This window comes from Canis aureus, chromosome 13 (assembly GCF_053574225.1).
Source record: "Canis aureus isolate CA01 chromosome 13, VMU_Caureus_v.1.0, whole genome shotgun sequence".
NCBI lineage: Eukaryota > Metazoa > Chordata > Mammalia > Carnivora > Canidae > Canis > Canis aureus.
In genome coordinates this window covers 64,062,193-64,083,578 of record NC_135623.1, presented here as the reverse complement: position 1 = coordinate 64,083,578, position 21,386 = coordinate 64,062,193, and the positions used below count along the sequence as shown (strand labels likewise).

At 33.0% G+C, this 21,386-nt stretch overlaps 2 pseudogenes; both read left to right on the top strand.

Moving 5' to 3' along the window:
- The first annotated feature begins 245 nt into the window (after positions 1-245).
- Positions 246-1,243, top strand: LOC144282631 (transmembrane protein 216 pseudogene; annotated as a pseudogene).
- A 5,632-nt stretch (positions 1,244-6,875) lies between these two features.
- Positions 6,876-21,386, top strand: part of LOC144281732 (cytochrome c oxidase subunit 7B, mitochondrial pseudogene) — a 101,910-nt pseudogene continuing 87,399 nt past the window's right edge.

Genomic DNA, 21,386 nt, shown 5'->3' with positions numbered 1-21,386 from the left:
AAGCAAAAATCTCTCTCTCAACACTTCATGATTCTAGAAAAAGATCTTTTAATTTAATTTGTTTATTAGTTTATTTTAAAATATTTTGTGACTATAAAGCTGGGGGAATACAAAAAATCGGTTTCTATTTTTCACACTAGGTATCTAAATTTATTGTGATATTTTATCATTTTTACTCAAATTGCTAAGTGTCTATTGCTTGGAAGGGGCTTCTTAAAGATTGTTATATAAAATATACAGGACAGAAGATGGTGTCGCGAGGTGAGATTCTGGAGGTAAACGGCTGTCCTCCACCCCGCTGGAAATCCTGTTCTTTCTGAACGGGTGGTACTATGCTACCTATTTTCTCCTGGAACTCTTCATATTTCTGTATAAAGCTCTCCTCCTACCATATCCAACAGCCAATCTAGTACTGGATGTGGTGATGCTTCTCCTTTACCTTGGAATTGAAGTAATTCGACTGTTTTTTGGTACAAAGGGGAACCTCTGCCAGCGAAAGATGCCACTTGGGTTTAGCGTGGCCTTGACCTTCCCATCTGCCATGATGGCCTCCTATTACCTGCTGCTGCAGACCTACGTGCTCCGCCTGGAAGCCATCATGAACAGCATCTTGCTCTTCTTCTGTGGTTCAGAGCTGCTGCTTGAGATGCTCACCCTGACTGCTTTCTCCAGTATGGACAGGATATGAAATACAAAAATTTCAGCCAGCAGCCCTTATGGGCTGAGACCACAGATTCTTCTGGTCTTTAGCCACATCAATGAGAATTGGTGGGTCAAGTTGTCCTGGGACAGGTTGCAGCTTTTCCTCAACACAGACATTTGGGCAGCAAACAGCATAAGGCCACTGGGCATCATCTTCTAAACCAGGACCATCAACCTAAGAGACTGTTCTACACTGCAGTGTAGGGAGGGGCAAGGTTGTCCTGTCCTGGCCCTTCTCAGAACCAGTTCTCTGCTGACCTCAAGTTTTCTTTGATCCTCGTGGCCAGAGCATCTTGTGTGGACCAGGGAGGCTCCTTGGGCTTCCAGCAGAACCAGAGCCACATCCTCCCCATGCGTGCTGTGCCATACCTGTCACATGGGCAGAGAGCCTCCGGATGCTTTGCTCCCAGGGTGATGCAAAAGCCTTTCATTTCAGTCCTGAGACTGAGCTCCAGACCTTCTTTTAGCGGCTCATAGTGTTATTTTTCTACTCTCATCATGAAACAAACATTATTTTATAATAAATGTATATTTTCCATCATGGGAAAAAAAAATAAAAAATAAAAAAAATAAAAAAAAAATAAAATATACATAAGCATCTATCTTAGAAAAATATATGAAAGTCATCCTATTAATTTTCACTGGAATTTTATATGTGAGAAAATGAGACATTATATGTAGGCCAGAAAGGAAGATCTTAAAGTAATTAATTTGCAATATATTGTTTTTATTGAAAACCTGTGTTTGTTCTGTTCTGTTTTGTTCTTTTTTAGGAAATAATTCATTTAGGGGTTTGAAATGGTCATGTGCAGATCCAGAGAGAAATATTATTAACAATTAAGAATGATTTTCAGAGTGTAGCATTATTCTGTTTATAGTAATGCTTGTCATTTGATGCTATAAATTTGCAACACAAAATATCTTTCTCCTTTTCTGATAATCAATACTGAGTTGGAAAAGAAAACCAGTTAACTTTTAATAATAAAATTTGCTCATGTTCAAAGATTAGTTTTTTTAACCATATGATTTAAAATTACTACTCCAATACATGGATTAATGTTTAAAATATATTGCATAAGAAACAGTCCATTTAAAATTTAGAGAATGTTCTCTTATGGATTAAAGCATATGGGACCATAATAATTAGAGAAGAATGAGTATCTCATAAACTATGAGAAATAAGGCAGAAGTCAGATGCCAGTGGTTGGGAATGATCACATACTTTTTTTCCTTAAGTTCATTTCAATAAACTAATGTTGATGAAGAACCCACTAATGTCAGGTACTGAATTAACTGTTAGAGATCTAGTGATTAATAAATCATAGTCCATGGCTATCAAGAGGTCTTACTGTATTTTAAATATGAGAAATTGTCTTACATTATATTCATCTGTTGTACTATAACAAGTCTATGAATAGTATCAAGTGTTAAGCTGAGGGCTTGACAACTCCACAAAAATTATTGACATAATTCAATATTCATTTAATTTAATCCTTTCAATGTGCCAGACAGAGTGATAGTTACTAATGTTAAAATGATGAGCCCAACAGACACATAGAAATTTTTCATGGAAATTAGAGTTTATTGAGGAAAAAGGATTGATCAAATAGCATATGAAATATTTATAATCACAAACGGTAAAAACTGTGTAATCCTGACTTCATTCATATCTTTTCAACCAATTTCAATCTAGAGATATTCATTAGCTAGGATTTCCTTGAATTTAAAAATACTTTCCTTTATTCAGTACCCACATTAAATATAGAGAAATAAGGAGAGAAAATGAATCTAAAATTTTTAGAACATCTGTGAATAAAGTAGAATTAATTCAATATTTGTAAACATATAGAAAAGTATTGTAGATCCTATCCATGTAAATACTTTAGGCATTATGATTCTTAAGATACACTTTAGATTCTCCACCCTGTCAATGTTTACTGATAACTTCACCTACATCTTTTTTTGCTCAAACGCACATAAAATTTTTGTCCTTTGCCACATTTCATATACTCATCAATTTCCCTTCTCTCTTTTTCCTCCTTCCATCACAGGACAATATTGTATTCTTGTATTTACATATGCAAAAGCATTAATTAATGAGCTGGACAGCTGATAACAGTCTAAGCTCACAAAGTATCCCAATAGGATTTCCATTTCTACAAGGAATTCTGATGGCAGCTGCTAAGTTCATAAAACTTCAATTCCTATAATTGCTAGATGTAGAAAGTGTAATACTTTATGAAATATTAATAGGGATAGCTTTCTACTTACAGAAGGAATATTTCAGTTGTTTTCCTAAGGATGATTAGATTTCAATCAGACGCTGTACACTTATTTAAAGTAATTTGGGCTGCGTCACCTCCAGGAAGCCTTGATATTTATTATGCAGTTATTAGCAGGGAATAAATGTGTTTGCACAACCTTTTCCCTGACTTGATGAAGTCCCAGCTCTCTAATCTTTCTCATGAACTGACCGTACCTAGAGTATGTTCATAGGAGACATAAAACAACATGTCAGAAGCAGGATTGTTGGATTTCTATCAGGATCAGGTAATTAGAAATTCTTCCAAACCAATGACTGACCAGGCTGATTAACAATGTTTAAAATATATTGCATAGAAAAATATATGGCCTCTGGTAGCTAGGATGCCTGGGTGGCTCGGCGGCTGAGCATCTGCCTTTGGCTCAGGGCGTGATCCTGGAGTCCCAGGATTGAAGACCACATCAGGCTCCTTGCATAGAGCCTGCTTCTCTGTCTGCTTATGTCTCTGTCTCTCTCTCTTTCTTTCTCTTTCTTTGTGTCTCTCATGAATAAATAAATAAAATCTTTAAAACGAATTCTCTGGTAGCAGAAGAGTTTCAGAGCTCTTGCAGTAGTCCAGAGATTTCTTGGTATAATGATAATTTTTTCGTGGAATACCTGCACCAAAATAAATATCTATTAGTTCCACGTAGTATATTGTTATGCCCATGCATCTTAGTAAACATTTATGCCCTAAATACTTAGTACTTGTTTGACAAACATTGAAATCCCACTAGACACTGACATTGTTATTTCCTGTTTCACATTGATTTTCATGTGACATGGTTTTTTATTACAGCAACCAGCTTTATAAAGATATGATACAGGTATTGCATCTAAAGGCTTAAGTTATAGCAGTGAAAAGAAAATAATCTGATAGAATTTATGTCCTAATAGGGCTTACATCTTACTGGGTATGAGACAGATAGAAAACAGAAAATAAATTTTTTTAAGTATATATTATGTTAGGAGGAGATAGTTGCCATTAAGAAAGGTAAAGGATAGAAGGGCATTAGTGGCATAGTGTACAATTTTAAGTTGGCAGTCCAAAAATGCTTCTGAGGTTGGGACATTTTGTCAAAGACTAAAGAAATGATAGATTGAGTTGTTTCATCAAGGGTTTTCTAGAGAAGGAGAAAAATATGAGAAAGACCTTGAAGCAGGTATAAATCTGCCTAGTGAGTTCAAAAAACATCAGGAAAGTCAGTGTGACTAGAGGTGAGTGAGCACACATAGAAAATGGATTGTGGACAGATTACAAAAGACATTAAAAATTCCGTGTAAGGGCTTCAGCTTCTATTCTGATGACACACAAAAAAAAACCCATTAAAGTGTTTTGAGCAGTGAAGTAAGATTATGTCACCCATAGTTAAACTGAATCATTGGTTGCTGTGCTGAGACTAGAATTTATATGCGGAAGCAGTAATACTAGTTAAAATATGATCACAATCTGGGCTGGAGTTGGAGACATTTGGATCAGCACAATAGCAGGGCAGGTGGAGAGAAATGGTTTTATTCTCAACGTATTTTTAATTGGAGCTAATATGACCTGTGGATGAATTAGATTTGGAAGGTGAGAAAAAGAGGACTCAGAGATGTCTCCAAGTATATCCCTAGGGGCTACTGGAAGGATTTAGGAGGATTAGTTAGAAAGAAAGATAATAAATTTGGTATAGAATGTATTAAGATAAAGACTGTTGCTAATTATCCAGTGTCCTCTAAGGTCATCAACAAATCTCTTATCTCTCACTTAATAAAGGATATTGCTTCAACAATTCCCCCTCCTACCAAGTGAAGGAGCTCAAGACAGCACCCTCCTCCCCAGAATGTGCCGCTTTGGCATGTGGAATATATTGAGCTGAAGGCACTTGGGACCCTGTAGGCTCAAGAGGAATTATTGTTCCTCCCTTAACCACACAGAAGAATCTAGATTGGGAATCTTTCCCAGAATAAGGATTAATAACAGAGTTATTAGGAGAGACGAATTTTGTCTGAGTGATCCATCTGTATGGCAGGGCAAACACTTAATTGCCAAGTCTCTTCACTTATCAGTGAAGTGCTTTCCTTTCCTCCGAAATCTCAAACCTACCACTTTCTCTGTAGGTCAGAATGACATATATATCTCATTTTGCTTGACTGTCTTTGGAGTCTCCATGTCTGTACGGATTCCCCATATTTACACCTTTTAAATTTGATTTGCTCCTCTTAATCTGTCTCATGTCAATTAGATTCTGAATCTATCCAGAAGGAACTTCAAGGGGATAGGATTTCTTACTCCCCAACATAAGTCATTGTCATTGACATAAAAAGATCTTCAGACAGTCTCAAGTGAGTTATCTATACTCGCTGTCTTCAAATTCTCATCCCAAATTTATTAATAGACTCATTCCAATTACAGGTTTACATAATAATTTTTTAGAGACATTTACTCTCATATTGCCAAACCCAATGTTTAGTTCTAAGACTTCATCTTGCTTATTTAAAATTAGCTATTGATGGAGAAATCACTTTCTCTTCCACCAATTATTTTCTCTACTTGACTTTAAACCTTGAGTTTTTCACTGGATGTTCATTTTCTCAGTTCTCTCTCTCTCTCTCCTCGCCTTCCTCCATCTCTAATTTAGTCTCATTCTCTTTTGGTTAGTCTTCTTTCAACTCCCCTTACTGTAAATGCTAGAGTGACTCAAGACTCATGTTTTGGACTCCTTTCTTTTCTCTATCTTCATGGATTCCCTGGTGATGAGGTAGTTGAGGCATACAATAAAATGTGAGGATCAATAGAAACTAGACTGTTTGGGATACCATAGAGAGAGCGCTGGGAAGACCAAAGCATGCAGTTGAAAAATGCAGTACTTAAAATTAAACTTATGGAGGAGGGATGCCTGGGTGGCTCAGCGGTTGAGCGTCTGCCTTCTGCTCAAGGTGTGATCCCAAGGTTCTGGGATCTAGTCCCACATCGGGCTCCCTGCGTGGAGTCTACTTCTCCATCTGCCTATGTCTCTGCCTCTCTGTGTAATAAATAAATAAATAAATAAATAAATAAATAAATAAATAAATAAAATCTAAGCAAAATTATGGAGGAATTTTTGTTATTGCTAATTAAAAGGTAGAAATGACCATGCAAATGGGTGGCTAAGTGAAAGGAAAGACAAGAATTTCAGAGAGGAGAAATTCAAGTAAAGGGGAAGACAAAGCTATATTAGAGTTGAGATTAACAAGAATAAAGAAATTGAAATTAACAAGTATAAAGGAATAATAGGGCTATAGAGACTGATAGTGATCCAGAAGATGACATCTGATGAGAAACAAGGAAAAATGTCCTGGTGGTCAGTAGGTGATTTGAATGCAAAGGACAAATAGCAGTATAAATTTATGAAACTAAAATAAAAGTGGGGACTTTTAGAGATACGGAGTGATAATAAATTTCAAATGACAGTAAGAATCTAGACAGTAATTTTCAAATATATCTACACAGTGGAATTACTCAGGGAGCTTAATAAATGCTAGTGCTTACATCTCATCCCTAAAAATTATGATAAATTTAGTCTGGGCATGTCCTTAGCATTATTATTTTTAAAGTCCCTCAAATAATCATTATGTAAAACCTAGAATACTTATCTACCTTCAGTTCCAGTAAATATGAGGGATGGGGAATATATCTATCCTATAAGACCAGAAGGTATAAAAAGACCCCAGCAAAAGAGAAATTTTATTCAGAGTAAAAGGTTAAGAAAAAGGCTGTCTCATTCGATTATTCTTCTGGTGATCAATCATGGGTTTCCAGGACTGAAAGAAACCCTTTCAGAAGTGGGGAAAGGAGAAGGATTGGGAGAGGGAGTGTGCTGGGTATATGGTGATTAGAATGGAGTGAATGAGAAAAATTAATTTTGGGGTGAATGAAGAAGCAGGTAAGAAGCATCAGATTCCTATTGTTGGTCTTCAAGGCAAATGGTGATGGAAGGCTGTGAGTTTGGGTGTGGAGTATCAGTGATCTTTCTGGCCTTTTCTTAATATCTACAATGAGACAGAGATCATTGATGTGGCAGTCTTATCCCAAGGCTTTTGACCCCTTCTTCCTCTAAATGGAGGCCACATTCCTCTGTAGGACAAACTTCTGGGAAGAGCAGACTTTGAAATGTTGGAGAAGGTAAAGGGGTGGCTTTATCATTAAGGTCTCAAAAAACTCAAGGATGTCTGATACTATATTGTTACTTAGCATTTGTCTGCAAAGTCTAGGTGATGAAAACAAACAAGAACTTTTCAAAAGCAGTCATTATTTTATTTGTAGATTTTATCATTACTAAGGAAAACTGCAAGCCAGTATTCTAAAGTACAACATAGCTAATGAAAGAGATTTACATAATGGATGGAAACATAATATGCTATGAAAATCAATAGCTTTTCTATGTACACAAAATAAATGAAGTGATCATGTAAAGGATGACTTAATATCAGAAATTCAAAATTCCAAACTTCATACCCTTGAGCTCAGAGAATAGAACAAAATTGTAGTTACTATAAGAAAAAAAGAACACAAACACAGTTTCATAAGGGATTTGAAAGTGAGAGAAAGGAAAAGGAAGAAATTTGATGAAAAAGAGGAAAAAGTAATTGGTAAAAAAGAGTCACATCAGTCAACTGTTGAGCTGGGTCTCTTCCTGCTCCACCACCACCACCAAAAGATAGAGAAAAAAAAAAAAAAAAAAAGATTACAAAGAATCAGATTCCTTGCAAATCTGGTAAAGCTCTTTGATGACTCCTAAAATAAGGTATGTCTTTGGCAAAGGCAAAAACAGATAAAACCCTGGAGAGATTGGAAAAGTATGGAAGGAGAGAGAGAAAAGAGCAAAGGGCATGATAGAAGGAAGCACTCTTAGACAGATGAGGAAGGGAAAAAGTTCTCAGTCTTTGAGCAATATGGTAGATTGATTGATTGATTGATTGATTGATTTTAAGGATTTTACTTATTTGAAAGAGAGCACAAGCAGGGGGAGTGGCAGAAGGAGAGGGAGAACCAAGTTTCCCACTGAGCAGGGAGCCTAACTCAGGACTCCATCCCAGGACCCAAGGATCATGACCTGTGTTAAAGGCAGATGCTTAACCAACTGAACCACTCAGGTGCTGCAAAATGTTTGTGTTTTTTATAGAAGTATGTAGGCCTACCTACAATAATACTATATCAGGAAATCAAGTTTCTTGCACAATGCCACATGATCAGAAAGTCTCGTTTCTAAGAAGCTTTAAATTATGGAAAATTATATCTGATATATATTTTCTGAAAGTTAAAATATTTACATTTGAAAGATCTTTATTTTTATTTTTAGTATGTTATGATACTTTTACTATTCTGTAATTACAGTATTTTTTATTTTCTATCTTTATTTTTTATTTTTATCCTGCATGGTACATGAATACTTCAACATAATTCTTTTTTCTTTCTCTTTTTCTTTGTCACCACTCTTCTTCTTTCTTTAAAGTTAGTTTGAAATTAAAGTTCTATTCCCAAAGATCAACTGATAATCTGAAGATTCTGATTTTAAATATCACTTTATAATTAAAAAAAAAATTGAATCATATTGATGATGTATGACCTTTGAGGTAGTTTACATGATTGTGGAAGAAGAAATGGTTACCTTGTTTGTTATTTTTGTAGACATTATTCTTATCTGAGAAGCTTTTAACCCACTAATGAACTATAGGTGTGGAGAAAGGTGGTCAAGTTGTATTTCTTTTGTTAATGTGTTTGCTCTATATTTTAAAAAATAGTCTGTATCAATTCAATTTAGATGACAGAGAATATTTTGTTGTTATTTTAATTTTTGTAAGCACAATAGGGACTGGATAACTTTAGCAATTTTAATTGATGTAAATCAAAGAAATAAAAATGTTATAAAGGGAAAATCCATAACATAAAGTTTAGAAACAAATGACAATTTGGAAATAATATGGTAAAGTATATACAGGCAAAAGATTTACACACTTAATTTTCAATAAAAGTGAATCACAAACTAATAAAAGTAACCAAGTCTTAATTAATTTTGATCATGAGTCAAAATTATATTTCAAATTTGCTACAAGAAGCAGCTCATAAAAGCTAATTCAAAGATCCTTTTGGCAGAGACATTTATAGTGTAAGTAAAAACACTATATAATCAGTTGTTAGGCTGCATTAAATAAATAAATAAATAAATAAATAAATAAATAAATAAATAAAGCTTGGTTAAAGATCATTAGATTTCTTGCAAGTCTGGTTAGAGATCTTTAAAGGTTCTTCTTAAGATGGACATTTTGTTGAATGAATTTCCAAGAACATCTATTAAGCCCATTAAAGTACATCAGAGAATTGCTCAAGCATTCTTTCAAGAATGCTAATTTAGTTCCCATAGGGTCAATTAATCACATTAGAACACAAAGTTATGCCACGGTCTAGAATTAGAACACTTTTCACTTTTAAAAAAAGATTTTATTTCTTTTTTTTCAGAGTGAGAGAGCACAAGTGGGAGGAAGAGGGTGCAGAGGGAGAGGGAGAAGCAGGCTCCTCATGAGCAGGGAGCATGATATAGGGCTGGATCCCAGGACCCTGAGATTATGATCTGAGCCAAAGGCATATGCTTAACTGACTGAGCCACCTTCAAGCTCAGGGGAGCCCTTTAAAGAACCCTTTTTAAAACAGGTACATTTTAAAGACTTATCTTTTTAAAGAAAGATGCGGGTGTGTTTCGTGCTAATGTCATTAATTGAATTTGGGTTAGAGTCAATTTCCTTTTTCATTTTCCGTATTCGTAGATTTAAGCTTATACATTTACATAACTTGACAATCAAGACTATCAACGATATTCATTCATAAATCAACATTATTCCTTAAACTGTTTGCTTTATTAGTGCATATTTTCCAGGTAAATTCTCATCATTATCATTATTATAAGAATGACTCAGTTTCAGTGGGAGAATTTTATTTAAACTTGAGCTATTCTAGTATGCATTTTCTATTTGCCATTTTTATTTATATAGATTCTGATTAATTAAGACAATTAAATCTCATTACTTTATGTTCATAATAAATGTAAAGGGTCATACATAACTGTTAAACAGATCAATGCTGGAGCAATAACTTTCTTATAGAGATATCTTATAATACTTCAGGGCTACATTTTGGATTTCTTTTGTTGTCTCAGTAAATATTTTTTCTTTTTGCTATCCTTATCACCTCGTCTACTCAAACCAGAAACCAAGTACCCACTGATGTAAATATTCGGGATAGCCCTCTTTCTTCAAGATTCTAAGTTTTGTGAGGGTTCTTGGCTTTCTAGGGAATAAAATTTTTCAAACCTATAGGACAGGTATTCTCCAAAGTATGGAGCAAGTACAAGCTTAAATTTTGGGGAAAACTGTAAAGACAGTATTTCCATATATAAAATGCAAACTTTCTGTCTTCCTTAACAGATGCTTGAAAATACTTAATTATATGCAATTTATCTTTAACTATAATGCTTCTATCATTTTTGGTTTATACACCCTTTTTATGTAATTATACCCTGGTTTGAAGGACAGATGATTCGTACTGACCTATGCAAGGAACTATATATCCACAAGAAAACAAAGTAACTATAAAACATCCAGCAACAATTCTTAGTAGTTTTGCAAGCAATATCATCTATAAATAATATTTCAGCAGAATTATTGTAAATTCTGGCAATGGCACTGTTTGCAAAATAGTGTATTATAGTGAGAACTAAGAAAATTTAGCCCAATGCCCTTTGTCAAAGGATAGCAGTGATTTTTCTAAGCTGAGCCCACTATAAAAGTACAGCTAAAACCTGCAAAATTAGGATTGCATATTAAGAAAAAAAGGAAAAGGACCTTCATTCTAGGATTATCAGAAAATAAAGTATTTAAAGTGATACTTCTTGATTTTTCTTCTAGAATATCTGGTCTGTAGCTTCTAATTCATGGCAAGACATTCAGGCTAGTGTTACAGAAGCACAGAAATCGCCAGATAATGACAAGACTGAATAGTTCAGTTAATTTATTCCAGTAACTAACAACATTATAGTGAGGAGTGTGGAATCCCCTATCGAGAGCGTAGTACATAAAATGAGACCTTATGTGCAACAGTTCCATTAACACTTAGAAGGTCTTATGGGATAGTGAGGGTAATCCATATGTAAAGTCAACAGATACTAGAATTCAGCTTCTCTTTAGATGTAGGAAACATATTGTGTAACTTTTTCCTTACTTTTCTGACTCATCTATTCATTAGTATAAAAGCCAAACAACTTCAGCTTCATAGTGTTTCCCATGGCCCAAAATGCTCTAAGTCATCTATGAGTTCAAAGCATTCAGCAAACAATGGCAAGAGGGAGCTGCCAGAAATGGACACCTGATATCCATGGTGTATCAGCTAGGGTATGGACACAGACAGCAACACAAATCAGGATAGGATGGAACCTGTCCCCATCCCCATTTGGCAGTCACACCAAAGAAATGGAGAGATCAACAGTCAATAATCCCAGCTGGTGTGGTACTGAATTGTTTCTAAACCAATTCATAATCAATGCCAAGTAAAAGCACTGCGCACCCATTAAAATATGGCATGACTGAAGAAATAAAGTACATTTGAAACCTACAAAAAAAACAAAAAATCCCTGCCATCCAGGTTAAATATAAAGAAAACAAAAAATGACCTCTCTGTTTCTTTATGACAAGAAAATATCTACCTAAATAACATACTGTAAAGTTGTAAAGTGCCACCGTGTTTTCCATTCTATTTTATATATATAGATATATCAATTTAATATAAATTTAATCCAACATTTTTGGGTTAAATATATATTATATTTTATATTATATTATATTAAAATATATGTTAAAATCTCTAAAAAATATATACACATGCATACTTCTCTCTTTTAGGAAAACAAATCAACATATACCTTAATATGCTTGTCTTTTAACTGTATACATATATTTACAGTCAAGCAAATAATAGTAGATAGCACTTAAAATTTTAACTGTAAAATTTCAAATGCAATCTTTCAAAATATACTTATAATGTCCATTTAATACAACTATTTTACCTTTTTAATTTAAATGTTATGAAGAGCTAACATATTTGCATATAGACAAGGTCACAAAGAAAACAATTGTTTTGTGGTAACTAAGTATTCTTTATCATTTAAATTCTTTAAAAACATTACTCATTAATTACCTCATGTAATATGAGTGCTAAACACTTACTGTCAAGTATAAAAGTATATGCCACAGAACGAATATATTATAAACCAAATTTTTCAATTAAAAAACTATATTTTAATTTGACTTCTTAAAACAATTAAACTTTGTTGATATTAAAAATTTATTAGTGAGTTATGTCAAAGAACTTTTTAAAAAATTTCATTTATTCGTTAGATTGAGAGAGCACAAGCAGGGAGCAAGAGGCAGAGGGAGAAAGAAGCAGATTCCCCACTGAGTAGAGGGCCCAATGCAAGACTCAGTCCCAGGACCCTGGGATAATGTCTTGAGCCAAAGGCAGATACTTAATCTACTGAGCCACCTAGGTGTCCCTCAAACACACATTAGGTAAATGTCCATGAGTCCATACTGATATCAATAAGTGAGTGAATAAACTAACAAATGAAGGAGAAGAGACACATCACTTGTACAAAGAATCCTGAATAATGTGTGTAAATACTCCATCCTAATGGAGGGAGAGCATAAATCCCTATCCATTAAGTTTGCTCTATACATTGCACTATGCATATCAAAAAGAGTAACATTAAAGAAGGAAACCCTGACAAACACTACTTCAGCCAAAGTGGTAAAGGTCAGCATCAACACCTGTACCTCTAGGTGGTAGGATATATCCTTGATAGGATATGATAAAGCTGACACTTTGCCTTTGTGATTTTCCTCCCAGAAACCCATAACCTCAATTTAATCATGAGAAAAGAACTACACTGATTCCAAGAGAGGAACTTTCTACAATCTTCCTGACCAATATTCTTAGAAACCATTAAGATCATCAAAAATAAGGAAAGTCTGAGAAATAGAGCCAACAGAAGCCTAAGGAGACAAGACAACTAAATATGATTTTGAAGCCTGGATAGAACCTCTGACAAAAACAAAGAGGCATGTGTCAGTGTGTATGGAAACCAAGGATATCTCTGAGAAAGGTCATCAGGTTATGTTTGGGGTATACAATCAATCATGTGGGTGGGTTTCCAGAGGGCTCATTAAATTCATGGAACTGTATAAGAAAATTGCTTAGATGATATCAGGAAGGCTCATTCATTCTGGACGGAGCAGGTAATCTCAAGAAAAGATTCTGCTTTAGCTCAGATTTGGAACAGTTTTTGTTCAAATAAAATAGCAATGTGATATCACTGTGTCAATGACTGTAAGAGATGAACAAAACAAAGTTGGTGATGCTGTGGTGAAATGTGTATTTTTCCATGTTGTAAAGAGTAGTATAAATGGTTTCTATTTTTTTTTTAATTTTTATTTATTTATGATAGTTACAGAGAGAGAGAGAGAGAGGCAGAGACACAGCCAGAGGGAGAAGCAGGCTCCATGCACCGGGAGCCCGACGTGGAATTCGATCCTGGGTCTCCAGGATTGTACCCTGGGCCAAAGGCAGGCGCTAAACCGCTGCGCCACCCAGGGTTCCCTGGTTTCTATTTTCAAGAAGAACATTATTTTATATCTTTTCAAAGACATGTACAATTTGATCCAGCTATCTTAATCCTAGATCCATACCTGCACTTGATAATTAGATGAAAGCAAAGGTTCATCTAAAAGGATGTTTTTGAAAACAATGTTTGCAAAAGTAAATGAAACAAAACAAATGCAAAGACGTAGAAAACAATCAGATCAAATTTTTTTTTTATCAAATTCTATTTTTAAGTCATAAATTATACACAGACACTAAAGCAAGGATAGGAAAACTTAGGCCATCAGGCCAGTCACTTCTTTTTGTAAATAGCATTTTTCTGGAAAATAGTTATGCCTATTTGTTTACATAGTGATCAGAAAATAAGAAAATCATTCAAATGGAAGACTCAAATAGGCCAATGAGAAATTGTACCTTTTTCATTGTTTCAAGGGCTGTGTTACAGTAGCAAAATAAAAAATAAAATAGTGATAATATATTGTAACTTGGCATGAGAATTTTATTTGTCAACCAGGGAAGAATTTATGTAACTGAACAAAATGACTTGTTAACCTGCTTTATCAATTTCCTTTTACAAGTAGTTTTAATTTTGGTGATCAAGTTGTTTGCTTATAAAATGTTTGTAAAATGTACTCACTAGTTCTATCCCTCCTGAGTTATTGCTATCCACTTTTGATTAGGTGAAAAATAATCTTAAATAATAAAGCTTGAAGTTGAGCCTCTTGACAGGGATTTTGCAGTTTATAAGATGGTTCTTATCATCCTTTAAAATAATTTAAGAACAAATTATAGTACTTTCAGATGCGATTACATTCTACCATCCTCATTTGCTTCTTGAACATAAAGACTGAATATTATACCAGCTTTTATTAGACTTATCATTTTAGCAGGAACACTAGCATTTTTTTAGATATTCATGGAAAAGCTCATTTTAAAATTTTGTTTTGAAATTTCATCTTCAAAAAAAAATAAAAATAAAAATAAAATTTCATCTTCAGCTTTTTAATGAATTGTTTATATCTCTCGTTCCTTACATATAAGCAGAAGAAAAGATATGTAATTTATAACATGGTAGCCCTAGCACAAAGTGACCATATTCAGGAGTGAATTATTTTTCTTTTTTAAAAAATATGGACAATATTTTACATTTCCAATCTTAGATGATGACCTGATTTGTTTATTTACCCTTTCAAAAAATTATTTTTATGGCCATATAAGAAAATAATAAAATAAGTCCTGGTGATGGAGAAAAATGGAACATATACAAATTACTTCCATAATAGGATTCATTTTGTAATAGCAAAAGACATTTGGCAAATAAACAAACAAATAGACAAGTGTGTGAAGAAAACAAAATAGTATTATGAAATTGAGAGGGTGAAAAAGTCATGAGACTTTAATGGAGTGGTCAGGGGATCCCTCTCTAAAGAAGTGGCCATTGATAATAAGCCAGTCCTATAAAAACCCTTGATTTCCAAATCAGGGAGTAAGCCAGGTCAGATACTCAAAGGGAGCCTCCTGACCCAAGCACCTGGCACATATAAATGTTTGATATAAAATGAAAAAATAGAACAACAAAATATTATAATAAATCACTAAGTTGGCATATATAATACATGTGTTATACATACTACATATTACATATATAATATATACTATATTTATCAAATATATAACATATGCAGAAAATATGTGTGTATATATAAATACATATATATGAATGTATATTTGGTATATATATATATGTGTGTATATACACACATATATATATATACCAAAAAACACTCTTCAAAATTACAAAGTTACAAAGTTAACTTTGGTATAAACAGTTCCTGCTGAAACTTAAAAATACAATTCATTGTTCTACGGAATTCAGAGGAACAGATGATAAAAAACAAGACCTAACCAATAGAAATCTGGTGTTGTGACCTCTTTAAATCTGTATCCTCATAGAGCTACACCTTCCTTATAAGGAGTAACGGGGAAAGAACCTCCCCCATGGGATACAACTTCAACAAAACTGTTTGTTTCAAACTTGGCACTAGAAAGAGGAGAAAAATGAAACAGCAGCCTTTGTCCCTCATAATTCATAGTAATGAACTACCTCATACTTAGAACTTAAAGACTCAGTCATAGTCTCCATGTGATTTGAAAAGGACAAAAAGAGAATGTAACTGAAAGGAGCCCTGGTCTGCTAATATTTTATTCAATTTATTTTAAAATTTATTTATTTATTTATTGAGAGAGAGAAAGAGAACTCACTGGGATAGGAGGGAGGGCTGAAGAGGAGGGAGGGACAATCCCAAGCAGTCCTGAAACAGGACTCCATCCCATGACCCTGAGATCATGACCTGAGCCAAAGTCAAGAGTCTGACATTTAACCGACTGAGCCACCCAGGTACTCCAGTCTGATAATTATTTTATAAATGTTTTAGGAGCAAGCAACTTTGAATCACCAAACTCCACAAAACAGTTTGGCTTTTGAAATGTGTGTATACATTCTTCAAACCACATACACCAGGATCCTCATTACAGCACTATTCATAATAAAAACTAAAATTCAATTCAAATATTCATCAAAATCTTCATGGATAATTAAATTATGGTGAATTAATGCAATATTATATAATATAGCATTGAAAATTTGAAAATTAAAATTATAAACAATACCCCAGAGGCAGCTCACAAACATAATGTTAGGTAAAAGTAAACAGACATTAAAATGTACTATCTGAATGATTTATTTGCTGCTTTTAGCGGGCAAAGATAGTACATCATTTTGGGTACCAGGACAATGGTCACGCTGCTGGTGACTAAATAGAGGCAGGAGAGGGAGTTTGGAATGCTGGCAATGGTCTAAGTGCTCATTACATGGATATATTCACTCTTTCAAAGTGCACTTGTTATTCGATTATAATTTATGTATTTTACTATATATGTGATACTTCAATAAAACAAAAAAGAATAATTTTGTGTATTGTCATCTCTCATTTTTTAAACTTTCTTAATATGAAAATACTGTTGATTATTTTTATTGACTGCATAAGGAACACTTATTCTGGTAATACTTCTAATCTTGTTATATTAATTGTAAAAGTTTATGAAACTTGATGAAATGCACAGAGGCCTTCAAATTATGATTAATTTTATTTATAAGCTTAGTAATGACAATTTTATGGAAACCTGAAAATTAGTACTTTCATGTATTTCTAGAAAGATGTACATTAGAGGAAACCAGTATACAGAAAATAATATTCATTTTTCATTGCTAACAGGTGGAGAACATTTAAAGAAAAATAGCAAAATATAGAGAATTATCATGAATAGCAGTTAAAGCTTTAAAAGCAGTGAAATATGAGACTTATTTCAAATGTATTCAATTTTTTTCTTCTCATTTGAACAAAAATCTTTCAGAAATTCTGTACTTGTGTTATAAACTTTACTAATAATGCTTTATGTTAAATACTACATATTTTTTAACCCATTAGAGCACTTTTATGAATGTAATCTAATTTTATAATCACAAATATCTATAAATGTATTCAGTAAATAGATATTTCATCCGCATTTTACTTCTGAGGAAATTAAGCCTTTTAAACCTAACGCAAATGAGACAAATATAAATCTTTCCACTTTCTTCTTTGAGCCTCAGCATATAATCTGTTTCAACTATTATTTTAGAAGCTGAATCTATAAAGAATCTTGATAAAATGCGGTACATTTATTGGTGTACCCTTATTATATTATGGTATTAATTTAATACCATTTTAATAGTTCTTAATCTGTTACTTTTATACAACCAACATAACAGAAATGAACAGGTTAAGGCAACTAAAGGCATAATGCTCACTTAATTCCTTAGAGAGGAGAAGTTTGCATTGTTGATTTGGTTTTTTTTTTTTTTTTCTCAATACCAATAACTGCATTTGTACTGATAGAATCTCACTTTCTTAGTATATTATATTAAAGAAATCATTTTACACAGTACTTCAGGTCACAAACATTGGCAATAGGAATTAATTTATAAGATTCTCTGATCTTATCTTGGAGATGACCCAAAGTATAATTTCAGAGCCTCAGACTCACATTTCTAATAAGAAGAATAAGAATTTTTATATGAGACATTTTTCTCACTTAGTAATTGCCATGAAAGTGGAATTGTCATGTTCAATTTTCTTTTCTGTTATCTCTTTCGTGAAAAAAATGTAGCATGAAATCATTTCACACTATTAAAAAGAGTGACTGAACTGGATTCATCCTTGAGTTTGATTTGCTAACTGTCCTGGGTTTGTCTTTCTTTCTTTCTTTCTTTCTTTCTTTCTTTCTTTCTTTCTTTCTTTCTTTTCCTTCTTTCCTTCTTTCTCTCTTTCTTTTTCTGTCTTTCTTTTTTCCTGGAAGAGGTGAAAGTGAAAACTACTGAATTAAAATTGCCTTTCATATTCCATCAAACTTAATGCTGCAAACTGATGACAGTAATTTTCTGGAATAGAGAATTTTATGTGGTTATTCTGTTGAGGGTTGAAAAACAATGATTTAAGCAAATATAAAGTGAATGATGTGAATTTATATATGCTAAAAATTCTGTGACTGATTCTGTCATAAAATACATGCTAAAAATTCTGTGGCTGATTCTGTCATAATGTTATGATTATTGAAAATTGTCATATATTATCAACATATTTCCTGATGTACCTATGTTTTAAGTACATATAGATCATGAAGCAGGGTTTACTTTTAACTAGATAATTTTGTAGTCAAGGTAGATTTAGTCATGTTGAGTTACTCTTGATTTTTCACTTTCATATATTTAACATATACATTAAGTGTTTACCAGGTGTTAGATATTTATATATGCAATGAATATTTATGGCAATGAAAATTAACAAAAATTTACAAACCTCTCTTATAGATCTTCCATTCTATCACTATGGATGCCTAATACTCAAGTAAATTAATATAACATCAAAGTTTAACATGATATTTGCATTTTTGGAAATAAAATATTGTTCTACAGGCAATGAGGATAACCAAGACTGTCCTTGTAATACAGTAACCTGAATTCAGAGCCTTCCTCAGTGGTTGACCTAGGACCTATATGAGTGTTTATAGTGTTTACCAAGAGTATTCTTCTTGTTTTGTTAGACCAGGTGTCTTCCTGCTTTTCCATGAACACCATTAAAATCTGTTCTTAATGTAGGACACAGTGCCCACACAAGACACAGAACACTAAACAATAATACATTTTTTCTTTTGGAATTTAAGAATAACATTACCTCCATAAATTCAGTATTTATCAACATGTATTTCTAACTTACCCTTCAATCTTCTGGCAAATTATCACTGTATTTAAAAACAGCCATCATGATATTTAACTTCTGTCATAATATAAGGAATAGGTTTAACCATTCACCATAAACAATTATAAAACTGGACTAAATATATAATATTTGTTTTTAGAAATTGGAAAAAAAATCAGTGCAGGATTGTGATCTCTATAAAGGATAGATATCTAGGAGATCCCTACACTTACAATCTTTGCCAGAAGGCGATTTCTAAACCAAAGATGCAAGGAGGAGGGGAAACCCACACAAGGAATGAGGACCTTACTGAGTTTAGGAGATGGAGATGAAAGGTTCAGAGAGAAAGGTTTGGACCACAGTCCATAAGAGCAGAGAACTAAGTAGAAAGGAGCTTCAGAAACATGAAATATAATTGCTTAAAGTAAAAATTAGGAACCAGCAACAAAGTATTGTGCAATATATAACATTTGTAAACTTAAATTGCATGACAATGTAAACTTAAATAGCACAAAGAAGAGAAGGTATGTGGAAATATACTACTATAAGAATTTTATAATAGAGGTAAGGTGACAAAATGTTATTTGTGGAAGATTGTGATAAGTTAAAGATGCCACATATGCCACAAAATAAGAAGTAAAAATTAAAATGAAGCATAGTTAATGATTATTAACAGTAAAGATGAAACAGTCCTAAGAATTGATAATTAAAAATGGAGAAGAAAATTTTTTAAAAACCATGTCTTCCACATGCGAAAAACATAAAGTACATGTTAGATTTAAATAAAGCAGTATTCAATATTATGTTAAAAGTAAATTGTCCAAAAATCCAACTAAAAACAGAATTTGCCAGGCTAGATAAATAAAACAATTATATGCTTTATTCTGTTTAAAAACACACTTTAAATATAAAGATATAAATTGCTTAAAAATAAAGCAAAGAGTATTATTTATAAGAGAAGGGGTAAAAATAAGGATAAAAAGGCTATAGTGGTATCAGATAATGTGTATTCAGGAAAAAATATATTATCAGAGATAAAGAAGGATATTTAAAACAATAAAGGTGTTCATTCATTGGGAAGAAATAGCCACCCTAAAAATATTGCAATAAAAAACCAGCTCAAAATACATAAAACCAAAAGATTTGAAAAAAGAAAGAAAAATTGGCAATTGCTGTTGAGTATTTCGATACTCTTCTCTCACTACTTGGTAGGATAGGTAGATGGAAAATCAGCGAATATATAGAATATTTAAATGATTTTATCAATTGACTTGAATAACAGACATTTAATGAACATTTCACACAAAACAACAGATTACACATTTTTATATTGCACATGATATATTCACTCTCATATCACATATGTTGGGTCATTATGCAATAAGCCTCAAAAAATTGAAAAAATACAGACTATGCTTTCTAATTACAATGGAATTAAATTATAAATCAGTAACATCAATTTACCTGAAAAATTCTCATACATTTGGACATTAAACAACATCCTTCTCGTGGGACAGGGAAAACTCATAGTAAAAATTAGAAAATATTTTGAATTGAATAAAAATGAGAACTAAATTATCAAAATTGGGGCACCTGGGTAGCACCTGCCTTTGGGTTAGATCATGATCCTGGGGTCATGGGATCAAGTCCCTCATCGGGCTCCCTGCTGAGACCCTGCTTCTCCCTCTATGTCTCTGCCAATCTCTCTGTGTATCTCATGAATAAATAAATAAAATCCTTTTCAAAATAAATTAAAATATCAAAATTTCTGAGATACAACTATATGTGCTTAGAGGGAAATTTATAGTTTTAAATTCTATGTCAGAAGAGAAGACTATCAATCATAGTACTTACCTTAGAAAGTAGAAAAAGAAGAGAAAATTATCCCTAAAGATTTTTGAAAAAATAATGCAGTTAATAACACCAATGTATGATGTAGAAAATGGATAGCTAAAGAAAAAATATCAATGATCTGAAGTTATTGTTAAAATTAATAAAATTGATAAACTATTAGCTAATCTGACAAGATAAAAACAAGACACAAATAAGCAATACCAATAATGAGAATGAAAATGTCACATGAACCAATACATTTTAAAACAATCATAAGAAAATATTATGAACAACTTTATTCCAATAAATTTGATAATTCATATAGATGGACTCCTTGAAATATACAAAAAAAACCAAAACTGGCTTAAAAATAAATGAGAACTCTTGGGGCACCTGGGTAGTTCAGCCAGTTAAGTGTTTGCTTTCAGCTCAAGTCATGATCTCAGGGTCCAGGATTGAGACCTGAGTTAGACTCCCTGCTAAGTGGGGAGCCTGCTTTTCCCTCTCCCTCTGAAAGGAAGAAAGGAGAATGCTAAATAGCTGTCTTGGAAGAAATTGTATTTGCAATAAAATCTTTCCACAA